This window comes from Leptidea sinapis, chromosome 1 (assembly GCF_905404315.1).
Source record: "Leptidea sinapis chromosome 1, ilLepSina1.1, whole genome shotgun sequence".
NCBI lineage: Eukaryota > Metazoa > Arthropoda > Insecta > Lepidoptera > Pieridae > Leptidea > Leptidea sinapis.
Window position 1 is genome coordinate 23,371,369 of NC_066265.1, and position 27,687 is coordinate 23,399,055.

The 27,687-nt window shown below is 34.8% G+C and overlaps 1 protein-coding gene across 2 annotated transcripts in view; it reads left to right on the forward strand.

Annotated features, from left to right (window-relative positions):
- Positions 1-27,687, forward strand: part of LOC126973092 (glutamate receptor-interacting protein 1) — a 358,500-nt gene that overhangs the window by 129,711 nt on the left and 201,102 nt on the right. Inside the window, exon 1 of one of the 2 annotated variants that reach the window (XM_050820262.1) lies at positions 17,263-17,386. The exons of the other annotated variant lie outside the window; for it this stretch is intronic. The gene's annotated coding sequence lies outside the window, so the exon portion shown is untranslated. Of the gene's footprint in view, positions 1-17,262; positions 17,387-27,687 lie in introns of those variants that run through there. 2 annotated transcript variants of the gene reach the window in all.

Consider the following 27,687-nt stretch of genomic DNA (forward strand, 5'->3'; position numbering starts at 1 on the left):
TTTTTATAATCTTGTGATTAACTTACGGCCGTTCCCAATATACTATCTGCAGATAGAGATAAATTACTACCTTTTACTGTCAGTAATTAGCTGTCAATAATCTGAAGCTGTCCCAATATACCCGATAAGTTATTCTTATCGCCTTATATTGGGACGCGTGAATTGCAATTTCCATACAAACTTCTATCGCTGGTAAGCTATACGTCGTCCAATTGACAGACAGCGTGTACGAATAAGATGAGTTACCGTCGATAAGTTTATTGGTACAGAAAAGTCAACGATAGTTACGATTTTCTATCTAATGTAGGCCACAACCGGAGATAGACTGAATATTGGGAATGGCCGTTAGACTTCCTATTGTATATTTTGTGTAGATGTTAATATGATGTAACCATGAAGTATGTTTTTGTAACGTTAAAATTTTGTCGTTATTTAATGCCATGGAGCTGATGTAAATTGCAGGCCCTTTTTGGATAATGTGTTGATACGTATTGTAATTTTTGTCAACTTTTATACACAATGTTATCAAATAAAAAATTATTAATTATAAATTACCGGGTATGACCCGTTAAAGTGTGTTTAAATGGGCCAAGTCTTTGTATATTTGGAAGAAAACTTTTGATCACTCTTTCTTTAATATGCACGTTAGCGCTCGACATATTGGATTGCTCTTTGGGACACTGTTTTTGTGAACCCTCTGTGATACTTATTAATTCGAAGCCTTTTTTGTGTAAAACTACCTTTACGCAGCCAACAATATGCTTAGAAGACGAGAAATTTATTTTTATTATTCGTTTTTTGAAAATCATTAAATGACAAAATTGGGATCGTTGTTTTTCCTCAAGGTCATAGAAATAATTATCTTATCAGAACAAATTTTGTTTTCAAATTTAATTTTTGTAATTAATCCCAGAAGTGAGGGTTATCACTTTAAAAAATTAACGAATTGTTTAGATTTGAAAAAATGACATCTCAAGTCAATTGCCTAATATGCAAATATTTGGGTTGAGCAGGTTAGCAACTGTAAAGTAGATCCTGTAGATGAAGCCACAACCTGAACAAAGAACAAAGTTGAACAAAGACATATCTAGATTTATGAAATTTATGTCACTCGTACGGTTGCCTCATTGGAATAGTGCTCGCACGGACCGCTCGATCGAGTCCCGGATCGTTCATAAATTTGGTTTTCAAATTTAATTTGTGTAATTAATTGCAGAAGTGAGTGTTAGCACTTTAAAAAATAAAATGACATCTCAAGTCAATTTCCTAATAATATACTAAGAATGGGTGCTTTATTTTAGTTTAATGCAACAATCCCGTAAGTCGAAGTAATTACATGTTAATATCAAAAAATAGGTTATATAGTCTATTTCAATAATAATCAAGTTTTATTAATGTGCGCGCTAATATTTTACATAAAAACTTAATATAATGAAAATTTTATCACATTTCTACCTATAATCTCGAGCTTTAACCTTTTATTTAAATAACTAGGGTTCAAAAACATAATTTATTATTTTACACGTTGATTTTCTATACCTTTAACTACGTGAATGTATTTTTTATATAGCCATAAGTGCAGTTGTTATGTAATTATATCGCTTTTAATAATGATGAATCTCGCGCTCGCCGTCGGATTATCTTAATCGCGTCATCGGGACGTTTCACTACCTGCCAGCTGTCATTGGTCGGACGTTGCAATAGATAAGATATGCAAACTTATAATACTGCAATACAAACTCAGTTCCATTTTTAATTCTGTTACAATTACATACTATACTAAAAAAGTAAGACATCCCAAAGCAAACTTAAATTAACGTCAATCATACAATAATTATACTGTCATAGGCACATTCATTTTAATTTATAATATAACATCTAATAATATTTATATGTATAATGATATTGATGTCAGTCTGAGATAATATTTATTATTTACAGATATGACTTAGGGACCTTCAAGAAAAATCTCTCTTATGAGCACCTTAAAGTCCTCACCTCTCCCATCCAGTGAGCCTCTTTCCCGTTTCCCCCTATTATATGAAAAAAAAAATTTATTCTTAAGAAAATCTTTCAACTATTAATTAAGACTTTATTAAGTAACTAAGAATTAGCTTTTTTATTAAGTAAGACTTCATTGAATTGTGAAAGTTGAATATATTTATGCGCTTAATAGTTAACTTCTAATAATTAAGAAATCTAATTCTTTGTGTATGTTCTATTTCAGACTTCACACTATATTGTGTTATTTTTGTTACTAATTCATTTGAGGTTAATGCAATTTTTATGTTTATTTTCCACCGATTACAAAAAATCATAGAATAAGCAAAATTTCCTTTCGTCTTCTACATAAAATTAATAATTACTCCACTTTGTCTCCACTTCGTCGAACGATCCTTCGTACCAATTCCCCAGTCCCACGGTTATGTAAAATTTTAAATTCATAAGAATTATAGCGTAGCTGATATTGACATAATATTTGCTGATTCTTAGCCAAATTCCGCGAGACCAGTTGCACTAACATTGGTAATCTTTAATAATTTTATATTTTTTTTTACCATTCCTTTGCACAGGAAGCAGGCTATATTATGGGTACCACAACGGCGCCTATTTCTACCATGAAACAGTTATGTGTAAACATTACTGTGTTTCGGTCTGAAGGGCGCCGTAGCTAGTGAAATTATTGGGCAAATGAGACAACATCTTATGTCTCAAGGTGACGAGCGCAATTGCAGTGCCGCTCAGAATTTTTGGGTTTTTCAAGAATCCCGAGCGGCACTGCATTGTAATGTGTAGGGCGTATCAATTACCACCAGCTGAACGTCATGCTCGTCTCGTCCCTTATTTTCATAAAAAAAAATTGGAAAATTAATGTAACTGTGTAACCTACCCATTTATTAATTATTAAAAGAAAACTGTTTAATTCTTAACTTATTCTATATAATACCTAAAATTAATTATTTCTGTGTATGCTGTGTTTATTTGTAAATAATCACTACATTTACTTCCTAGTTTTTAATTCTACTTTTTATATTTGTGTGTGTTATTGTAAGTGATTATAAATAAACCTAATAAATAAACAACTAACACATAAAATTATCTAGTGGTAACAATAACCAGTAATTTAAGATCCCTTTTTAAGGTCAGACATATAACAATAATATTTATTACTCAAAAGGGACCTTCTAAATATATGGTTTATATTTAATGAATAACTAAACAAGGCTTAACTAGTTTAGAAATATAAAACTAATTAGTTGGCGAAAGCTGTTTTGCGGTTCATAAATTAAACAGGATTTGCGACGGCTAACTTGCGGATTTTAAAACAGTTATTATAACTAGGGTAATACCAGTTAGTGTGTGAATTTACTTCAATTTAGAACATTGTGGTTAGTTAGTAACGCTGTTAACTGAAATTCAAAGTATGTGTTGTTTTTTGGCGATTGATAGAGCTCATAATCTATATATATTATTATAATAAATGATGTTTCCGTTGGGAACGAAACGGCTGGACGGAAATTGATGACATTTTTAGGGAATTTTCTGATTTTTCTAGCAAGTGATCCTGTTGATTTGCTAGCGACCAAGCGGTGATTTTTTTTGTAAGGTCGCTAGTATCAGCTCAGATCTTATCAAATTATTATAATTGTTATATTAGTATTTACTATAATATTCTATACTATAGCAATATATTAATAGTAGTAAATTATTGTTTTTGTAATATTAGTTATACGTACAAAAAGAATTTCTATGATTGGCAGGAGTATTTTTTATAATCCTACACACACGACAAATAAAAATTTTATCTTCATATTATATAATTATTCGTTTCACTGCGTTCTACTTTGCAACATTAATTTTAAAATTCAATTGCGTTACTCTCTTTAATAAAAAAAAGTAAATAAGTATGACAATAACTAAATATTATAATATATATTTTTATTTTCAGACATATAGACGTAGAAATATATATGTTATCGTAAAATAGAACATTACAAAAACATATAATATAATATTTTAGTCTTACAATAAAAAGCGCGTGACGACGTGACACCGTTTCAATATAATGGTCTAGCACGTCGCATTAGATATTTGAGATCAATAAATCTTACAGAAAAAATAACACCCGAGACACCCTCATGCCTATTGATAAGAAAATAATTTGAAATACATTGAGTATTAGTCATACTTTTATCAGAATCTGAAGATAATTTTATTCACCCCAACTTTAATTGTAATCACGAACGGCGTCACCCTCGCTTGTCGAGTAAAGAAAATAATGGTGATCGATAAAATTTTATTATTACACGGCTATATCTACATTGTCGTGTAGTTGTCTGTCTATGCGTGTATTGGTGTTATTAATAACTTGGCGAATTTGATTTTATAATGAAAAATCGCATCTAAAATTTTCTTTTTTTTCTTTCTTTTATTCTTTTCCCTAAAATACAAGATATAGGTAGAAGTAAATATCTAATTACTACTTTACTATTATTTAAATTATACCACTCTTTATTACAATTTAATCTTATTTTCTACATTTATATATATATATATATATATATATATATATCACATTTATAAAAAACCATATTACAAATATAAATATAAAAAATGGAGTCCCGCCGGCTTTATAGTTATTTGTTCACGAAAATTCCGCCGGCGCGGCGGTTAGAGCGACAGACTGAGGAACTTCCGCACGATGCGTGCCGTTCCCAAAACAGCTGCTTTCTGTAACTGACCCTTTATCCAGTTATTAAGTGAGAGCCTCTTGAGATGATGGTCGAGGCTCTTTGCTATAAGACCGTTTACGGAAACGACTATTGGGACAATTATTGTTGAATTAACATCCCACATGTCAGTAAACTCGTGTGCTAAGTCTAGGTACTTCGACAATTTGTCTATTTCAGCTTTCACGAGGTTATCATCACAAGGAACGGTGATATCAACAATAAATGCCCGACGCTCTAACCGATCTACAAACACAATATCAGACTTATTAGCAATGATAGTTCTTTATTATTTTTATTATTAAGTTACGTCACAAGAACATTGACGTTCTTGAGAAAATTAATAACTGCTGAAAAAATATTCAGTATTAGTAAGTAGGTAATGTTATGCTTTTTTTCGATGAATTATATTGTTAATTAATAAAAATAACTACTCTTTATGCCTTTATTTGCAATATCAACGATATATTATTGAAGTCTATATTCCAATGAGGGAATAGATATATCGGTCAACGTCTGCTAAGAGCGTTACTGACTTTTGAGTTGGGTATTCACTACATCTAAATATTAGAAATGACAATGCTGTTTTAAACATAGACGGGAGGGATATCAGGGAAACAGTTGTGATCTTTTATCGTTGGTGTAAACTTTGAGGTGTATCTCAATATATCTATCTGTGGAAATTACTACAGCCTGTAACTTTTTTATATAGAAGAGCGGTCAGTAAGGTAGGCTCGTATGGTGCGCACGAGTCTGTGTGGCACATGCAGTTGACACAGTTTGAAACGTTACAACCGTACGCAGGAACTATATGTATACATACAGCCTCAGTCGTGCCTCATCGCATTAGCAGTTAAAAAACTTCTATGAACTTCCTACCTCTATATTTAAAAGTGATATTTAACTAACTGTCTAAATTGCAGAAGTTAATCATCAGTATATGCAGGATAATTGATGATTCCTCGCATAGTAATTTAAACATTGTATTCGATCAAATCCCTACTCACCATTTCAGTTACTCAATATGAATACGATTTCTTCTTTTCTTTCTATTTAATTTTTTCTTGTAAGATTTTCTTAATTTTTTATGTAGTATTTTTCGTTTTTGTCTTAAGCTACAAAATTTGTTACATACTATTGAACTGTTATAAGTATTCCTTTTAATTTGCGTATCTATTCTGTATTATTTGGAATATACTCTTTACATTTTGTTAGCTCTGAGGAATCATAAATAAATAAAATAAAAATAAAATACATTTTGATAACGCCACGTATTGACAAAGTGTTCAGAGAAAATCTATCCAAATAACAGTATATCCAAACTTGAATGGTGGAGTTTCATTTTCAGGTAAATATTCCTTTTAATTAACAAAATAGTTTAAGTAACTTGACGTTTTCAATCATTCATCATCAATTCATTTAGCTAAAAAATTATCTGCATATTATTAACGGCCGTTTCCAATATACTATCTACAGACAGAGATTAATTACTATCTTCTACTGTCAGTAATTAACTGTATATAATCTGAAGCTGTCTATGAATATACCCGATAATTCATTCTTATCGCCTTATATTGGGACGCGTAAATTGCAATTTCCATACAAACTTCTATCCATGGTAAGCTATACGTCGTCCCATTGACAGACAGCGTGTACGGATAAGGTGAGTTAACGTCGATAAGGTTATTGGGACAGAAAAGTCAACGATAGTTACGATTTTTATTTCAAGTAAGAGATAGACTGAATATTGAGAACGGCCGTAAGGCAACATACAGTTCGCCATAAGCACGCTTATTTATTTCATGCCAGATATGAGCGAGCATAAGTGTACCTACTTCCTGTACGTTATGTGTCTGCAGTACCAGCAAAAAACAGTAGGTTGCTAACATTTTAAAAGCCTCCAAGAGTATCCATTCAGCTACTATTTAACTGGTACAGACTTCGGTATGACCTAATACTGTTAGACATGATTAGACATGCCTAGCGTAGCGCTCAATATCTGCTATATTAAATGCAGGAACCATAAAGGATTTCTCGAACATGACCTGGCTTTGGCAAACAGTTAACTCTCTGGTTTCCGTAATATGTTTACATGCATCGGCATGATTAACAGTCTATTTAACATGTTCCAAGACGGTAAGTCTTGGCACAATGCATGGCTTTATATGCCAAGAAATACAAGGCATGCATAAAGCTTCTGCTAATATTTCTGGTATTAAGAGGAATCAAAAATTTAACAACTAAATTGTAACGGGTTTAAAGGGGTTTGTTTGTACAGTAGGCAATAGCGGGTAGTATAATTATTTTCATAATAATAATAATATTGACACACTGTTGCACAAATTATCTTGCCCCAAATTAGGCATAGTCTGTGCATTGGGTCGCAAGACAACGATATATTTAATACAATATACTTACAATCCAATACAATACAATATAAACACATATAAATATCCATGACTTGGAAACAAACATCCATATTCATCATATAAATGTTTGCACCTACCGGGGTTCGAACCCGGGACCTCTAGCTTAGTAGGTAGGGTCGCTAACCACTCGGCTATATATGTCGTCAAATTTCATTCCATTTCATTTGAGTCTACTTTTTCAGATTTTAGGTTCTCTTTCTCATGCTTCTTTAAATCAAAACATGTCAATTTATTAATATTGAAAAAGTTTAATTTGTGGGTCGCATTTCGATTACCTAAGTTTAAGATTTATGCACGTGTTGTGAGTGAAGAAGATAACTTTGGAGGATTTCTACTTGATCATAAATATCATTTAAGATACGTGTTACAGATTAAGAAAAGTTTCACAAAATATATAATTTTATGAAATTTATGGTGGAAATGTTTTCGCAGACGATGTTGTAATATTTGCAAATTCAAAATATTATGCTAATAGATCTATCTAACAGTAGAGTGGACGTTGGAGTATCGGAGTACATGAAAGAAAACTAAAATGATAACAATAATAATACAACTATATTCATGCCTCGGTCAAGTAATTTTACGCGTGAACTTGATTACAAAAGAAAGAGATATAAGAACAAGAAACGCGTGGAAACTGAACTGATCATTTAAAGAAATAATGAAAATCTTTACACAAAAGTTTACACTTGTACAATATTTTAATATTTATAATAAAATATTGTACAAGTGTAAACTTATGAATGCCAAACCTGAGTTCCTACAAAACCTGATCTTAAAAAATTATATCTGACAATCCCCTATGAAAGTAGCATGTTTGTTACAAAGAAGTAAAAAAGCTTTAACAAAAAAACAACCGACCTCAAAAACACTATTCCAAACCAATAGATATAATGTGCACTAAAAATTAATCTAATTAATTAATCTAATTCTAGTAACGATTATTTATATTTTTGGAATCGGTGTCCTTCCGCCGCGACCCGCTCTCGCCTCTCGCCTCCTCACGACTGAAGCACATCTCACCTATAATATATGTAGTAGCAAACCTATCATGGATGACACCGACTCCAAAAATGACAATAATTGTAACTAGAATTAGATTAATTACTTAGATTGTATAAAAATACGCAATTATTTTTATACTTTTTAGTGCACTTTATCTATTGGTTTGGAATAGTGTTTTTGAAGTCGGTTGTTTTTTGTTATTTTTTTTTTATTTTATGATTTTTAGTGAATTTGTAGTACACTCACTAACAATTTGTCTAAATATGTATATATATACTAAACTTTTCAATGCAGAAATGTACGTAAGTGCTTTGCATATTGCTTACAGACTAGTTAGATTATAGATTAGATATATATTATTAGATTAGTCATTAAGCAGTCCCATTGATCATCATATTCGACTACGACAATTACTTGACCATAACAATGTCATGGTAGGATTTAAATATCCGTATAGCATAAAAAAGATTCAGCTGAGTAACGTTAATTTGCTCCTAAGAATTGAAGAGTTCCGTTACTTTGTCATGCATTCCGTAATCAGAACCTAACCAAACTATCTTTAAAGTATATCATTTCCAATAAAAACAGAATTAACGAAATCGGTTGGCCCGATATTGATTTATTCGTAAATTTATCATGCACTTTGCTATACGTATGTATAGCGAATTTAAGATTTTTATGGTTTTTTCATGTATGCCACTGTCAGATCTGGACCAAATTACAATGGGACCGGACCACACGGGAAGCAACAGCTTTCAAGTAAAATAAGAATCCTCAAAATCGGTTCGTTCACCCAGTCGAAAGTTTTGAGGTAACAAACATAAAAAAATACCGACGAATTGAGAACCTCCTCCTTTTTTGAAGTCGGTTCATAAAATGAAGAATAATGAAGAAATAATGGAAAACATAAAAATTGAAATATTGTTCATGAGTAAGCATATGAATGCCTAACCTACGCTCTTGCAAAACCTGATCTAAAATAATTATGTCTGATAATCTGCTATGAAAGTAGCATGTTTGTAAAAAAACAAGTAAATAAAATGAAGTATAAATTACAAATAATAAAACAAACAAAAATGGAAGACATTTTAATGAAGTAAAATGGATGGACTAATGGAGCAAAGTAATAATTCATTGGTTTCCAAAATACGCAGACGCAGTCGCTAAATATGGGCCTGATGAGAAAGCTAACCTGCGAGATCGAATCAGAAATGAGGAGATCCTTAGTAGATTCAAAGTCACTGACATAGTCCAAATGATTGCAAAACCGAAGTGGCAGTGGGCAGGGCACATAGTTCGACGGACAGATGGCCGTTGGGGTAGTAATGTCCTCGAATGGCGACCACGTACCGGAAGACGCAGTGTTGGTAGGCCTCCCTCAAGATGGTTCTGGTGAAGATCGCCGTAATACGTGGGATGAGGGCAGCGCAGGACCGGTCGTCGTTGAAATCATTGAGGGAGGCCTTTGTCCAAGACGGTTCATGAAATGGGAGGACAACTTTAAGAAAACAGTAAGAACCACCTGGACTAGAATACCCCACTGGATCACTATCGAAAATAATGCAAATATATGCATAAGGTCTTTGCTAGGAAAGCTTGATTAGGCAAAGATGTCTGTGTCGATTAGTTACAACTGAAGTCAATTTTAATTTAAATATATTATGTTACTGGGCAAAACGGGCCAAGTGTCTCGGGACCAAACGGCACAAAGATGTATGACTCACTGAGACCAACATAATTGCGACGCTTGCTGCCTTTGGTAGTCCAAGCAGCAGCTCCAGCACCAACTGACGTAACTTGGACATGAGAAGGAGCCAGAGTGTCGACGTAAGTAGCGTCCCACACCAGCGTCCTTCCCCGTGCTCAAGCCACCAGCGTAATTCCATCAGGACGCTAGTCATCGCAGCGGGTAATACCAGCTCTAAAGAGCTAGTATATTAAGAGCGGCAAATGCCCTGCAGATGACTTCATTAATCCTGTCTGTTTCAACTTCTATACTAATATTAATTATTCTTCTGACGAAAAGGGTCAAATTCATTTAGTCTTCTGCTAATCTACTTGACTAGTAAATTAGTTCTCAAACTCACTGTTTCTACCTTTAAACGAATGTTACTTCTAAAACCATATATACGTTACGTAATAGCTTAAATAACATTCATGAGCACAAAAATTCCGCTGAATCAGCATTGGCAACCGCATCTGACACTAACTTATGGCTGCGATAAATGTGTTCCTACTTAAGTATTCAATAGTGTTGCCAGAAACATTACACATTTACTAATATTTTAAATTTAACATTACATAAATGATCGTTAATGGTCACACAAGATATTTTTTTACTTGAAAACAAAATATAATCACTATATAATTTTTAAATCGATGCTATCGTAAAAGAAAAAAAATATGTCATTTTTTTAAATTTAATCAAGTTTAAGCGGCAAAAGTAATACACGTAAGTTTTTTTCCCTCCTCTGTGGTAAAACTCTGTCAAAATTTCACCAACCTTACAATTCATTGACTGCTGATAAACAGACGAACGGAGACCAAAGTTTTAGTAATAGGGCGACGATTGATAGCTTATAGAGCCTTAAAAAAAACTAAGAAAGAAACGTTCAGGTCAGATTTGGTTTAAACAGGATCCAATTTAAATATAATCAACAGAAATATATATTATTTATTTACCAGTTTCACAAATTTTTTCACAATTTACATGGGCCATTTTCACCTTCCACATTTCCACCTTCGCACGACACGCCACAAGTCATCCTCAACATCTGAATGTGTGGCGGTCCTCCACAGTGCGGTTTTCAAGGAGCTTTCTTCCACGTACTACAAAGCTGTGGAATGAGCTTCCTTGTGCGGTGTTTCAGGGACGATACGACATGGGTACCTTCAAAAAAAGCGCGTACACCTTCCTTAAAGGCCGGCTCCTGTGCAAACAACGCTCCTGTGATTCCTCTGGTGTTGCAAGAGATTGTGGGCGGCGGTGATCACTTAACAACAGGTGACCCGTACGCTCGTTTGTCCTCCTATTCCATAAAAAAAAAATGGGCAATTTGACGTAAAATTAATCTTGAAGTACACGTATTTTATTCCTATATAATATATTAGTGTTAATTGTTGTGTTAATATTTGCTCGATAAAAATAAAGTCATGTTTTAATTGTTTTATTTTTCAAATAAAAATATTAAATTAAATATCTTAATAAACCTTCGATAAATTTTATGTCTAGATAGAGCCTCTTGCTGCTAGACAACCGATGAAAACAGGCCAGGTTTTACTACTTTTGTGTGTGACAAGCTACGTCTTGCACTCGCGACTTGTTTGTCATTTTGTGATAGTGTGTGTGCAATGCTCAAAATAGAGGTTAGCTGGCAACCTCAATTTTTCTGACTTATCACAGCTCTCTGTCTATTCGTATAAATGATGTACGAATAAAGCATATTACAGACCTTTCGTTCCTAAACCATGAACATTAGACAAAACATCATGTAGTCTTAAAATGATTCGTACAATTACCGTCAATTATATTATAAAAGATTACATCTGATTTAAATTAACAATTTATTTGATAGAAAAAATGGAGATTCGACACACTATGAATTTGTTAAATTGTAGTTTTTTTTTATTGCTTTCTCTCACATTTCGAATACTTCGCCAGAGGCGCTTAGTGATTTTTCAAATCGCATTACAAATTAAATATTAAGGAGATTATGTCAGATATTCGTTCTCTTCACACTGTGGGCTTCGTCACGGATCTGTTCGATAAATTAGTAGTAGGTACTTTTTTCTTCTTCCTCCAGTGCATCTCCGACTAGCGAAAGTTGGCAGTCAGCTTTGTAAATTGAAAGTACTTTGTAATTGTACTTCGCTAGGTGAAATAGTTTAGTTAGTAGTAGTACTTTTAAGAAAATCCAACACCGATTGTTCCTAAAATCTTCTTCTTCTTTTTTTTTCTTGACACTCTCGGCAGAGCAGTCTTGGTCATCATGAAATGACATATTTTGGGGCACATGTGATTTGCCCCACGATCATTCGCTACTTTTCCCTCTTAAAATCACTATTAAATATCGAAAGTACCGTTGTGGTTTTTTTTATGAAAAAAGGGACGAAGCGAGCAGGAGGTTCAGCTGATGATAATTGATATGCCATGCCCATTACAATGTATTGCCGCCTAGCATTCTAGAAAAACCCAAAAATTCTGAGCGGCTCTACAATTGCGCTCATATCCTTGAGACATACAATGTTAAGTCCCGTTTGCCCAGTAATTTTACTAGATTCAGAGAGAATCACACTAATGCTTACACATTACTGCTTCACGGCAGAAATAGGCTCCGTTGTGATAATATATATAGTATAATATAAATAATAATCTAGCTGGCATCCGAAGCAAAGGAGCCTCCCTAGTGTGTCGTTGATATTTCGTACTATTGACCCGGATGCGACATATTATTATACATATTAAAAACCCTTATTACAAGTAAACCAGAAAGGGTTAATTGTATTCACTTCATATCATTACAGAAAAATAAAAAGTTAAACTGTTAATCGCTTAAGCCCAACAGACCACCAACCTTAAACACCTGAAAGTTAAACAAAGGACTCGAGACGTGAACTTAAGTCAAGTTTCATAACTCGCTTAATTATCCAGCTTCTTAGTTTGGTGCTTATGAAAATTCAAAACAAATTTACTACAATTTACCTCGGAATATTACTTTTAGATGGTGGCTTATCCAATTATCGTTATCAATATGCCTTTGTTGGTTAGAAGATGTTTTTTTTAATGTGCTAGACCTTTAGAAAATTCATTCTCAGATTTCACTATTCGTATTTCATAATATAGACATTCTATTACAAACAATTTGTTATTTATCAATAATTTTTGATTTATGTAATCCCTAACTTCTGGGATTAGTTATACAAATTCAATTTATTAATAAAATTTATGAACGATAAGGGACTCGAACCCGCGGCCTCTCAGGTTCCATCGCGAGCGCTCTTACCAACTGAGCCAACCGAGTCGAGAGGTCGCGGGTTCGAGTCCCACAACGTTTTTATTAGCTCGATATATATTTATCTTTGAACGTGATTTTCATCCAACTTAAAACGTCAATTGAATTGAAACTCCGCTTCTCACTTATCAAGGACTGTTGCCAATACAATAATTTATAATAATCTGTCCAATTTTACCGGGATCTTCAGGATAAGTGTTTTTATATCTAGTATATATAGGAATGTCACATGTTTCAGAAAGTTTCAGTTGGTATGGGTAACCCCCTAAATCTTTTATTGTATTTCTCTATTTTTGTATGAAAATGTTAATCCGGTTTACAGAATACATCTACTTACCATATTTCAACTGTATAGTTCTTATAGTTTTGGACAGACAGACATGACGCATCCTTATGGGTTCCGTTTTTTATGGAACCTTAAAAGGGAAGGAAGATTTCAACATGTGGATGTAATATACAAAGGTATGCATTACTTTTTGCCAATATTTAGGAAAAAATATTCTGACGTTTTAACTTTTGTATCAAAATAGATTGACGCGTAAAATATTTATAATATTCTTTATTAAAATATTTGTAATATTTGTAGTAATCAACAGTCTGCAGCTTAGTAATACCATTCAGAACATATTGTATCAGTTCCATTTGAAGTCTTTAATTCGTATTGTGAGGTTTTGACAAAATTATGTTCAGTAGCGTTCACGGTAAACGATAACCGCAAAATGTATGAGAATGACAATTGTCGAGGAAGTTGATTTCAATCAATTGTAAAGCTATTGGTTCTCATATATTTGCGGATGCCTTTACATCTTTATATCTTTCGTAGACTGCTTTGCACAGGATGCCGGCTAGATTATGGTACCACAACGGCGCCTATTTCTGCCGTGAAACAGTAATGTGTAAGCATTACTGTGTTTCGGTCTGACGGGCGTCGTAGCTAGTGAAATTACTGAGAAAATGAGACTTGACAACTTATGTCTCAAGGTGACGAGCGCAGTTGTAGCTGCTCAAAAGAAATTTTTGGGTTTTTTAGGAATCCTGAGCGGCACTACATTGTAATGGGCAGTTTTTGTTAAAATATAAGATTTATATTAACCGTCAAGAAATGGTTTCAATTATGTGCTATTTTCGCGATTTCTTGGGATAGAGGCCTCAAGAAGATAAATCTGGTAAACTACGGAACTATTGACTAAGAACTATTAACTAAGCAACTAGCGTTGAACATGGTGGCGTTAAAAAGTGTTTTTCCAATATAGGGTCAAAGGCTTATAAAGGTAGTTCTTAATACATTTTGATGAGGCATCGAGATTGAAAATTCGCTCTGGCAACTTTGACATTATTCGTCTGATCCCTCACAGAGAATATTACTTCTGACCTTTTGAATATTTTATAAAGACATTTCCTAAAAGGTTTTATATATCGGATAAAAAACCATTTCCTTAAGCGTAAAGCTTTCTTATTGCTTTGACTTTTAATTGAACTCCTGTATCTGTGAATCAATTATTTCAGTAAATTCAAATATTTTTATTCAAAATAGGATGTGACTTCACTTATTGAAGGCCAAAAAAAACTACCACCAATTCCAAACGAATGCCTCAGACCTGAGAAGAATGGGCGCAACAAACTCAGCGGGATTTTTTTTCATAAAAAAATATATTTACTAAGTTTTAAGTAATATTATACAATTAAACTTATTATTTAATAGCCTGAAGGCGGTCGCTCCATTCCCAATCTGTGGTATCATTAAGATAGTCATTTATGTTATAGTAACCTTTACCACACAAACGTTTTTTAACAATTCTTTTGAATAACGTCTTTGTTTTGAACATTCTCTAGAATCTTCATAACAACTAAACTGTTTTGATCTCGGATAAAACAGTTATTTAAATACCAATTCCAATTTGTTAAATTTTTTTATTTCCACATTTTATAAAATTACCAATGAACAATGTTAAAAATCTTTAAAGAATTATATATAAAAAACTCTTAAAACTTCGCTAGTATGCATCTATATGCATACTACTACTTACTTGGTACTATTACCAACTTCAAACATGTACATATTATGTACTTTATAACAATGAACTAAAAAGGAAATAATAAATTTACTTAACTTATCAGTTACAGTTTATAGAAATTTTTGTTGCTTAAAAAAAAAAAAAAAAACAAAAATGATATATGTTATATTTCTATAAATATTGAGGACTTTCTTTTATTATTATTCACCGATTCCATTATCAAATCCCTACTAATATTGTAAATGTGAATGTTAGTTGGTTTGTTACGCTTCCACGCCTAAACCACCGAAGCGATTTTGATAAAGTTTAGTAAAGAGATAGACAAGAGCTTGAAAAAGGACATAGGCTACCTTTTTTTGCAAAAAAATAATGGAGCGGTTGAAATAGAGGACTTTGTATTTATTTACACTTGATAAGAGATATATTATTAAAATTTTTTCGAGCATTTTTGAAACTTTGACCTACATGGGGATATAATAGGATATTAAAGTTCTCAGGAAAGTACTGTTAATAAGACTGTCCACAATGACAAGGGCGCTGTATCATAGAAGAGCGGAAAGAGCAGATTGTATGTATATTATTTGAAAAGTATCCTAAAAAATAAAATGAAATGCCCAAAGTAACTATTCAACGTGGACAAAGTGGCGGGTAAAAGCTAGTAATAATATAAAACCTCAGGCCCAAGGATTGCTACCTCTATCTAATACATTTCAAAATAATACCAAAACTGTAACACAAAAATTACTAATAATTTACATAACTCTTTGGTAATGCGGTCTCATCATTGTCCAATTCGAAAAGGAAAAAAAAAAAGATAATGTTAAATAAGAGTAACACCAACAACCTATCCCACCTATATTTAAAAAAAAAACAATTTATTAATTATATTAAAAAGGAAAGATAGAATTATAATATTAAAAGATAGAAGCATTTTATTATTATTAAAAATAGTCTTCTTCCGCAAATAATAATCTATTTTAAACTTCCCTCTCGCTAAAGTTCGTTGAACTATTGGAGAGCGATCTCACATTAAGTTAAGCTCATCAAGGTAATGGAAGCAAAATAATTCAGTATTACTGAAATTGATAATTTCAACTAGTTTAATTTATACAACAACAATTTAGTAATGGGAAATATGTTAAATTACTGATCGCGTATGCGATATACCTGCAGTATACCAAGCACTATATGAAAAAATAGCTGTTATTTTTAACTTGGCTTTTTCTTAAACCATTTTAATGTTTTTTCAAAAATATAAAATCATTTTAAGTTGTAGACTGAATGAATAGTACATAATAATTTGCACTTCTACGTACCGCACCAGAACTAACGCGCTACGATCATACGTAATTTACAAGGATTTCAACTTAGGTATTCCTTCTACTAAACTTGTACGGATAATAATATATTCTGTTCAATTTAATTCTTGCTCTTGTAAGGGAACTGAAGTGAATGTCATAACTTACCATCAGAAGTCTTAGCATAAATTATTAGCTGTACTTTTATAAAAAGTAAATATGAGTTTTTCCAGTGGGAGGCTCCTTTGCACAGTAAGCCGGCTAAATTATGGATACCACCACGGCGCCTATTTCTGCCGTGAAGCAGTAATGTGTAAACATTATTGTGTTTCGCCCTGAAGAGCGCCGTAGCTAGTAAAATTACTAATTAATTAAATACTGGGCAAATGAAATTTGACGTCTTTTGTCTCAAGGTGACGAGCGCAGTTGTAGTGCTGCTGAGAATTTTCGGGGTTTTTTAAGAATCCTGAGCGGCACTGCATTGTGATGGGCAGCAGTTATCATCAGCTGAACGCTCCGCTCGTCTCGTCCCTTATTTTCATAAAAAAAGATGATAAAAAATTCGACCAACAATGTATAATGTATTTCTAATTTTAATATTATTTCATTTATATTTATTAACATTTACCTATTATTACAATTTCAACATTCAAAATGCTATATTATTTTATCGTTCACATCCTTAGTATTCCTTGTTCTGTATTCTGAATTCTGATTCCTATATGCTTTTAAAGTTCAAACTTCAGTACTGCCGTGACATGCTTCAGTAAGCTTTTGTTCGTAGTGAGGGGTGCACGTCACGTTAAGCACTCGCTTGAAACTTATAGTACGAAAATAAATGACGTTCATTCTTTAGTGTGGATATTTTGTGTATACGTGAAATGGATTTCAATTGAGGTTTGATATTTATTCTGTTATTCATATTTAACTGATAATGTGATAAAAACGTAGAGACAACAGATTTTTAATCTTTATATTCTGAATTTCTCAAACTTACAGTTAAATATAATATGGGTTAATAACGTATCCTTAAAAATGTTCCTTTATATTAATTTTGACAGATTCGGAATCTTAATAACACATTAATTTATACAGGTTGTTTTATAAAAATATTTAATTATTTATTTTTCGCCAAGTTCGTGAAGCTCCTAAAAAAAGTTCAAGCTTTTTTTTTAAATCTTAAATTCGAATACGTAATTTTTGCGGGTTTGATATTAATTGATTTACTTTAAAGTCATTTTGTTTGTAGGTTATATTATATTTGGTATAACAGGATAACAAAAATAATATCACTCTCCATTTGATTTTTGATTTAAATATTGAATTTTTTTACTGTTTAACATCTCAGGACTGTAGGTAAATAAAGTAGAATCTTGGTTCTGTAATATTGCTATGCCGGTATGATATCTTATCAATAAGTCATTACCAATTTGATAGCCAGTAATACAATTTTCCTAAATCGGGATGTATAGAAAAAAATGGTTAGGTCGAATAATAACATAGTCCCTTAAACTGGTTCTTATATTATATAAAATTCTCGTGTCCCGGTGTTTGTTACCAAACTCCTCCGAAACGGCTAAACCAATTTGTTTGAAAATTTATGTGCATATCGAGTAGGTCTGAGAATCAGCCAACATCTATTTCTCATACCCCTAAATGATAAGGGTCACCAAACCCCAAATATTCAGCATTAAAAATACATAAAACTTCAAATTTTCACCCGTCTACGATCAACAACTATTTTTGTATCGCGATTTTAATAATATTCTATTCCATCCACAGATACGCAATAGAGTTGCAACATGGCAATCGAATATAATGATTGTTGTAGTACAATATATTTTGTGTACGATATATTTGGTAGGTCTGAAAATCGGTTGTGTTTTATTTTTTATACCCCAATTTTTTTTTATTACTTTTTAATGACAATACAACGTTTGCTGGGTCAGCTAGTAATTTTATCAATATTAAGCGATATGTTACTGTGTGTATATTGCAGCATTATACATACAATTTGGCATTTTTCACACAGACAGGGGAGTCCAGGCAACGTGTAAATTATTTTTATTATTGTTATTGATTTTTATTGTGTTTATTATATTTAGATACTTTATTCAGATAATGTGTTGCTAATGATTATAATAAATTAATTCTGGTCTATTATATTTTGCTACTTTACATTAATTAACAACTATTAGAATGACTGAATACAAGGCTGAAACTGTAAGAGAATCAGAATCGGAATCGGAATGGAGTTAATTTTCTTAACACACCCCAAAATTAGTCCACCCGACCCATCTCTATAGGCAGAGATCTATAGAGTGTGACTTTGCTGGGTGTGATACGCGAACTTGACTCTATACTATATACTCTATAATTTCAGCTGTCAAATAATTAAAAAAAATATATAAATAAACAACCGACTTCAAAAACACTAATCCAAAACAATATATATAATATGCACTAAAAAGTATGAAAATAATTGCGTATTTTTATACAATTTAATTAATTTAAATTAATAATAGGAACGATTATTGTTATTTTTGGAATCAGTGTCCTTGTGCCGCAGCCCCGCTCTCTCCTCTCTCCTCGTCACGTCGCACAAGTACGACTCAAGCACATCTCACCAATAACTATGTATGTACATTTGTCACATTGGTGAGATGTGCTAACTACATAGTTACAAACCTACCTTGGCTGACACCGATAGTAAAAAACATACCAATGAATTGAGAACGTCCTCCTTTTTTAAGTGAGTTAAAAACGAAATCAAAGATAATTTTAACCTCACATTGATCTAAGTTTTACGTAAGTAAAGTCTGAGCAAAGTCCAAGTACACTCTATAGATCTCAGCCTATGACTGCAGATCGAACTTGTGTCATTTAAATTATTTATTACTCTCTAAAAAAATCTATCCAAACTCGATATATCGTGGGTAATTTCTTTTAGATTGTGGTCTAAATTGAGTATCAAACTTAATATGAGGTACGGAATTAAAAAAAAAATAACCTCTGTTGTAGAAGTCGGTTGATAAAAATATAAGGGAAGATGGGGAGGGTCATGGTGAGACTTGAATTTGTTGATAAAAATTATAAGTCAAAAAGGATCTAAATAAAACACTTCTAAAAGGATTAATAACGCTTGTAATTGTCAATGTTTTAAAAAGCTAATGGTTTCACATTAGACTTTTGCGTTAAACTTACATTATTATTTTTTTTTTAGTTAACAGTCACAAAATAAAGATTAGTAAAAACACAGTTACAATAAAACGCGATTTAATCCTTGCGAATATTTGCGAAGTTTATAAATAAATCACAATTATTTGTATTTAGTCCAGGGAGTCTGATTTATTTAATTATTTGTCCGTGGTCATCAACTTGTCCACCCCCTGGTCCAAGGTAATCGTTAAATTTTAGTATACGGTCAAAACTGTATGTATTCTTTGACAAATTGTTGAGGTTAGTTTTGTTTAAACTACTTTAAAATGCAAATCTAGTTCATTTAGTAAATGTTAAGTATTAATGGTAAAAAGTTCTTGTTTAATCGTTTGATTCTGAAATAAATAAATAAGTAAATCAATTAGGAGGATATAACTATACACATAACTTTCTGCTTATGGTTTTAATTATAACTGAAGGAGTTAAAAATATAACAGTTTCTTACTGGTTCTCAATAAAGTGGTCAAGAGTCTATAAACACCAAAAAGCAAAGTGATCCCATTGAATTTTCTTTAATTTATAATCAACTAATTTAGATTGAAGTTTCTGGCTGTTTTAATTCATTGAAGCTTAGATCATTATATCAGATCAGAACTATCTATATTCGTTATATAGAGTATGATCTAGACATTAACTACGTTTTAAGCAACTGTTCGCTTTCAAACTTAGCCAGATTATACTTCATCGGCAATCGCCATGCTGTAATTACTACTATTTCAAAATGATGTCAAATGACTGCACGTTTCATAGTAAACTAAATTTCAATTTTTACTTAGGCAGTCCCGTCTCTTGTAACGTACCTAGTATTTACATCCTCTTTGATTCCGTCTATGATATTGCGATAGTCGTCTCCATGCTCACAGACACACAGGCGCGTGATGCAGTGCAGCGGTATTCCACTAATATATAAAATTTTGATGTGGCTTAGGACAAGCGCATAGAACTTCAAATTTCTTATAATGCAAAATAATGCTAAGCATGCAGCTGCGGCCATCATGTCAGATTACTTACTGCATCATGTCGTCCATGTAATGGAGCGGCCTTCCATGAGTCCTGACCTAAATTCGATTGCATACATTTAGGACTTGCATGACAGGCGCATTCGGTAGCGCCCTGTTACACTTCAAATACCACAGCAGCTCAGTGCGGTGATGATTGAAGAATGGGAGCGAATTTCAAAAGAAGATATTCGGAGGATCATCCATGAGTTTTGCCCTGTGCTGCCCCGGGGCGTAAAAAGAATAGGGTAGTCCCAGGTCCAAGGGTGTCGTAAGAGGCGACTACGGGCTTTTTGAAAGTGGGAGAGTCACGCTGCTGTCTTATGACGTCAGCACAATCGGGCCAGACTCGTCCGGGTTACTTACCACACTCGCACAGAATACCGGCGTGAAGTAGCGGCCTAGTGCCGCTATGTTTCGCATAGGTTAGTGTCGAGGACCGGAGGCCATTCACCCCGTCCTTTCCCCCCCCCCCCCCCCAACAAAATATGAGAGCGGTCCTAAAAAAGAAATTACCCCAGAAGGGTACCGGCTCTTATAGAGCCGGAGAATCCCTCCCCGAGCATTCGCGCTCGGGCTGCCCCTCGTATTCTGGGGAGGGCACAGTACCGCGTATGTCACAGGACAAACAGCGCCGCAACACCACGGCGCCCCGCTCCACGCTTAATGTGGACTTTTGTAACATCCGGGGAATTCACTCCAACTTAAACGCCGTCCACCACCACCATGAGACGGCGCAGCCGGCCTTGTGTTTCCTTACGGAGACGCAGATATCTCGACCTAGCGATACGTCATATTTAACGTACCCCGGGTACAAAATTGAGCATAATTTCATGCCTCATGCCGGGGTATGTGTGTACGTTAGGGAAGATATCTGCTGTCGCCGTCTCGGCAATTTTGAGGGTGGGGGCCTGTCTACTCTCTGGCTCCGCGTAGATTTAGAGGACCGCGTCCGCATCTATGCGTGTGTCTACAGGTCCCATAGTGGTAATGCAGAAACGGATCACCTCATGGGCTGCGTTCAAGCGGCATTTGATGACGTGCTTGCTCAGATCCCCTTCGCTGAAATCATAGTCTTGGGTGATTTCAACGGGCACAATGCCGTATGGCTTGGATCACGTACCACAGACTACGCAGGGCGATCTGTGCATAATTTTGCATTGGCGTATGGTCTGTCCCAATTGGTTGAGTCGCCGACGCGGCTCCCGGATGTGGATAGCCACATGCCGTCCTTATTAGATCTTCTGCTGACTACACATCCCGATGGTTACCAGGTCTCTGTCGACGCCCCTCTCGGAACGTCCGACCATTGCGTGGTCAGGAGTGTAGTGCCTATCCGACGCCAACGTCTCAGACCACCAGCGACCCGCCGCGTTTGGCACTACAAGTCAGCAGATTGGGATAGGATGCGTTCCTTTTTTGCATCCTACCCTTGGGGCAGGGTTTGTTTCCCTTCGGATGATCCTAGTGCCTGCGCCGTTGCAGTAGCCGATGTGATACTGCAGGGCATGGATATTTTTATACCAAGCTCTGTAGTACCGATCGGTGGCAGATCACAGCCCTGGTTCGATGCGTCAGTTAAAGCAGCATCTGACTGCAAAAAACAGGCGTATCGAACTTGGGTTGCGGCGCTGGGCTCAAAGGATCCGAACTGCAAAGTTCTGAAGAGGAAATATAACCGTGCCTCCAGATTTTTTAAGCGGCAAATCGCCCGTGCGAAATCGAAGCACGTCGTCAAAATTGGCGAGCAGCTTTCCAGTTACCCGACCGGAACACGCAAGTTCTGGTCGTTGTCGAAAGCTGCTCTTGGTAACTTCAACCAGCCGTCCATGCCGCCGTTGCACATGAGGAATGACACCCTGGCCCATACTGCAAAAGAGAAAGCCGATCTCCTGTGCACTCTTTTTGCCTCCAACTCGACTCTTGACGACAACGGAAAAACACCGCCGACCATCCCGCGGTGTCAGAGCTCCATGCCTGAAGTACAGTTCCGACAGAAAACTGTTAGGCGAGCTCTGTTTTCGTTGGACGTCGGCAAGTCGAGCGGGCCGGATGGCATTTCTCCAATCGTGCTTAGAACGTGTGCCCCTGAGTTGACGCCGGTGCTAACGCGTTTATTCCGGCACTCTTATTCAAAAGGCGTAGTCCCTGATTCATGGAAGTCAGCCCTTGTCCATCCGATCCCAAAAAAAGGAGATAGTTCGGATCCGGCTAACTACAGGCCTATTGCTATTACCTCCCTACTCTCCAAAATCATGGAGAGCATAATTAACCGCCAGCTCTTGGTATACCTTGAGGGTCACCAGTTGATCAACGACCGGCAGTACGGCTTTCGCCATGGTCGGTCGACTGGCGATCTTCTGGTATACCTAACACATAGATGGGCGGCGGCTATTGAAACCAAGGGGGAAGGCCTGGCAGTTGGTCTGGATATAGCGAAGGCCTTTGATCGTGTATGGCACAAGGTGCTCCTCGCAAAACTTCCATCATTTGGGTTTCCCGAGAGCTTATGCAAGTTGACCTCCAGCTTCCTCACTGGGCGCAGCATACAGGTCGTTATCGACGGTTATTGCTCGAATCCCAAGCCCGTGAACGCTGGAGTGCCCCAAGGCTGTGTGCTATCTCCCACGCTGTTTCTTCTGCATATCAATGATATATTAGACACCGCCAACATGCATTGCTATGCAGACGACAGCACTGGTGATGCCGTATACACGGGCCATGCAGGTCTCTCTCGGGAAAACGTCGACCAGTGCCGGGAGAAACTTGTGTCTTCTATCGAGTCCTCTCTCGAGAAGGTCGCGGAATGGGGTAAGTTAACCTTGTCCAATTTAACCCCCAGAAGACTCAAGTTTGCGCGTTTACCACTAAAAAAACCCCATTTGCCGTATCACCGCTCTTCGAGAACACTTCCCTTAAAGCCTCGCCTAGTATCGGAATATTGGGTCTCGAAATCTCGAGCAATTGCCAATTCCGTGGCCATCTGGAGGGCAAAGCCAAACTGGCTTCAAAGAAACTGGGCGTCATAAATAGAGCACGGCAATACTTCAAGCCGGCCCACATTCTAGCGCTCTACAAAGCGCAGGTCCGGCCTCACATGGAGTATTGCTGTCATCTCTGGTCTGGCGCACCCCAGTATCAGCTCGATCCATTTGACCGCGTGCAACGCAGAGCAGCTCGAATTGTCGGGGACCCAGTACTCTGTGAACGGCTGGATCACTTGGCGTTGCGTAGAGACGTCGCTTCATTGCGTGACTTCTACCGCATTTATCACGGGGAGTGTTCCGAAGAGCTGTTCAACCTGATTCCTGCCGCCGAATTTCACCTTCGCACGACACGCCACAAGTTACGATATCATCCCCACCATCTGGATGTGTGGCGGTCCTCCACAGTGCGGTTTTCAAGGAGCTTTCTTCCTCGTACCACGAAGCTGTGGAATGAGCTTCCTTGTGCGGTGTTTCCGAGACGATACGACATGGGTACCTTCAAGAAAAGCGTGTACACCTTCCTTAAAGGCCGGCAACGCTCTTGTGATTCCTCTGGTGTTGCAGGAGAGTGTGGGCGGCGGTGATCACTTAACACCAGGTGACCCGTACGCTCGTTTGTCCTCCTATTCCATATAAAAAAAAAAAAAAATGAGTGCCACGACTGTACATAAAAGGCATAAAAGCCATTTATTTTCTCATGATTGATACATTTAGAATTCTTTTGGATGTCATTTCTAATACTACTAACGCTTCGGAAACAAATGGCACTCTGAGAGAGAAGAAGCGGTGCAAGAAACTCTCCCAGCATTCTTATTTTGCGCTCAGTTTGATAAAATATATAATGTTGTACTGTCATAATATATATAAATAGTAATAATCATAATCTAGTCCTAGGCCGTCCGATCACTTAGATATTGAGCTGTGGAGTAGTAGGATTTACGACAGCGCAATTTTTAAATAAAATATTTAAATTTATTTAAAAAGAATGCCAGCCACTGTTGAGACTTTATTATAAATTATGACTTTATTATAAATTATGACTTTATTATTTATTGTATTAATTTACCTTTAAAGCTATTATGTATCTTATGAAGCCTACTAGAATTAGTTACAAGTAATCCCTTATTTCTAGTGTCATAATAATGAAAATCACTATTAACTACACCATTAAAAGCATACACATTACAAAGAAAATAAATTAATTTATTATTATAGCAGACCACAAAACATCGTTTCAATAATAATTGTCAAACAATAACAATCACATAATAACAAGCATTCCCAAGATATATTTTCTAATACAATATAGAAATACCTTTTATTACGCTATTTTGGTAATTGGTGTGATATTTACAAAGCAAGTTATGAAATATTACAATGTTACAATGGTACAAATTGCAGTCTTAAGGACGTTATTTTTGTATAATCATTTCAAATTGTAAAATTCGTTAACAGTTATTGTTCTCAAATTAATGCTAATTGTAGATTTGCCAAAATCGTTTTGGGGAACTTAATTCCTTTCATGAATAATATAATATTTTGGAACGTCCTGATATTAAATACATTGAATGATTAAAGGATTGTCAATGACCGTTTATTTAATGTAAGTCTAGTATTAGTTGGACTCCTGTACTTTGAACCAATTTGTTTCTTTTTTAATAAAGCTTTACAGGGTTCCATAACCGAAGCGTAAAAAAATACGGGTTGCACTCCGGAAGTGCCGGCAGAAGAAAAATTGAACATTAACGTTGTTCATTTTATTTCAAAAATATTTGTAATTAAAATATTATAATATTAAAATAAATTATCTGAAATTAAATTAAAATTATTTAAATTAAATAACAACTTGGACACCAACTTCTTTCTTTTCTTCTGATCTTTCAGCTTCGCAATCGCAATGATTCAACAACTGTTCCAATGATTAATATATCCGGACTATTCTAACTAATTATTAGTTAGAATTATAAATCTTTCATCCATAATTTCAATTACTGTCTTACGAATTTTCGATCAGGCCCCGTGTCATCATCAATCAACGCCGCTATAGAAGTTTTAACTTCAAAAATTGGGGTCTATTTTTGGGGAATATTCCACTGTCCTTCCATCTTTCTATCGGCGATATAGTATCTGGAACATTACAATAGTTCTCATAAAACTCTTTTAAGTATAATATAATAATTTAGTATAATATAATATTGACACATTTCTACACAAATTATTTTGCCCCGAACTAGGCATAGCCTGTGCTATGGGTTGCAAGACAACGACATATTTAATACGATATACTTACTTAAACATACATAAATATATATAAATATCCGAGACTCGGAATTAAACATCTACATTCATCTTCATAATATTTACTTCATTTACATAATATAATATTATTATATTGTGGTTGAAATGATTTATAAAACGATGAAGCTGTAAATGTTGATTTAAATGAGTGGCAATGAGTTTCTTGCAACTTCTTTGCATTAAAAGCTCATCCTTTTGCGAAGTGGCGGTAAAATAAAAAAAAATGAAAACTTGATATTCATAAGTGTCATTTCCTTAACCTACATGAATAAAGTGATTTTGATTTGAGTTGATTTTGTTGAAATAATTTCAGATCCTACACTCATGTGTAATTGATGCAATTACTTATCACAGAAGACCCACTTTTTAAGTCTACGCAAACGAAAATCCTGATATAACCTCTTAATAAAAATCATACATAAAATATTAATGTTATACATCAATGAATTCAATTCAAACAGAACACCGAATTAGACTATCTAAATACTTACATAGAAGACTTCTCGTAGATTTCCTGAGAGATTTATTCTACAAGCTCCCAGAATAATTTAATTTTGAATCACGAAGCTCTCGTTTTCTTATTCTATCATTATATGCTATTTCATTATGAAATGTTTTCATGAAATACTTAGTTTACTTCAGGTTTTATGAACGAAATTTGGTTCATTTGAAACACAAACATTAATTAAAATAACCTTCTTTACTTCTGCTTTTTCACACCGGTTTTTTTTATAAAGGAAATTAATCTTTGTAGTGTAATATGGAATCCTGTTCAAATGCTCCGACTCTTTTAAGTCCAATGTGCCTGATGAATCTTGGCGAGTTCAGCCAGCCAAGTTAATCCAGAAGAGCAGATTCCTAGGAGCTGCTTCGGCTTCACGGAGTGACCTCACTTTTCCGACTATTTGCTTGCGTTTAGAAACCTCCTACAATTGTAACTATTAATGTAATGTAGGTACGTCAAAATCGCACTGCGGAGGAATGCCAAGCATTCAGATGGATCCAGATCCAGATTTTGGACTTGTCGGTTTCTGCAATGAATTTTTGGTCCTGTGTTTCTAATACAATAATAATAATCGTTATCGGACTACTTTTACTTTTCTTTCTAAAAGCGACTATTTTAATAATAATACTAAATTTAATAAATTAATAAATTTCGTTTATTTCAATGATAACATATACAAACCAAATTTTACAATTTTCGCACAATTAAAACAAGTCTGAAAACTGTGTAACTGTGTGTGTGTGTGAGTGTGTGCATATGGGTTTGAGTTTGGACCATTAATTGGGTCCATCTATAGAGTGTGCGTGCTTGTCACGTCAGTCTGATCAGAAGATTTTCCACTTCATCATAAGCAAGACAAGTAAACGAATAATTTATAGCTTTTCTGCATAGATATAATGTCATAGGATACATATTTAGGTCACGATTTATTTTATTAATATCCGGACGACCGAGCCTTGCTCGGATTTTTAAGAATGTACAAAACTTGAACAAAAAAAAAACTAATAGGACATCTGGATTCGAACCGGGGTCTTCTGCTTTCCGGATCACCCAATGTCCCATCTGAGCTATAATAGTCTTGTATATAGTGGCGAAATTTACCTTTGTACTCTAATGTTATTGCAGCTGTTTCTCATTCAAACATGGATAAAACCATTTTTTTTAAATTGAAACCTAGCTAGATCGATTTAT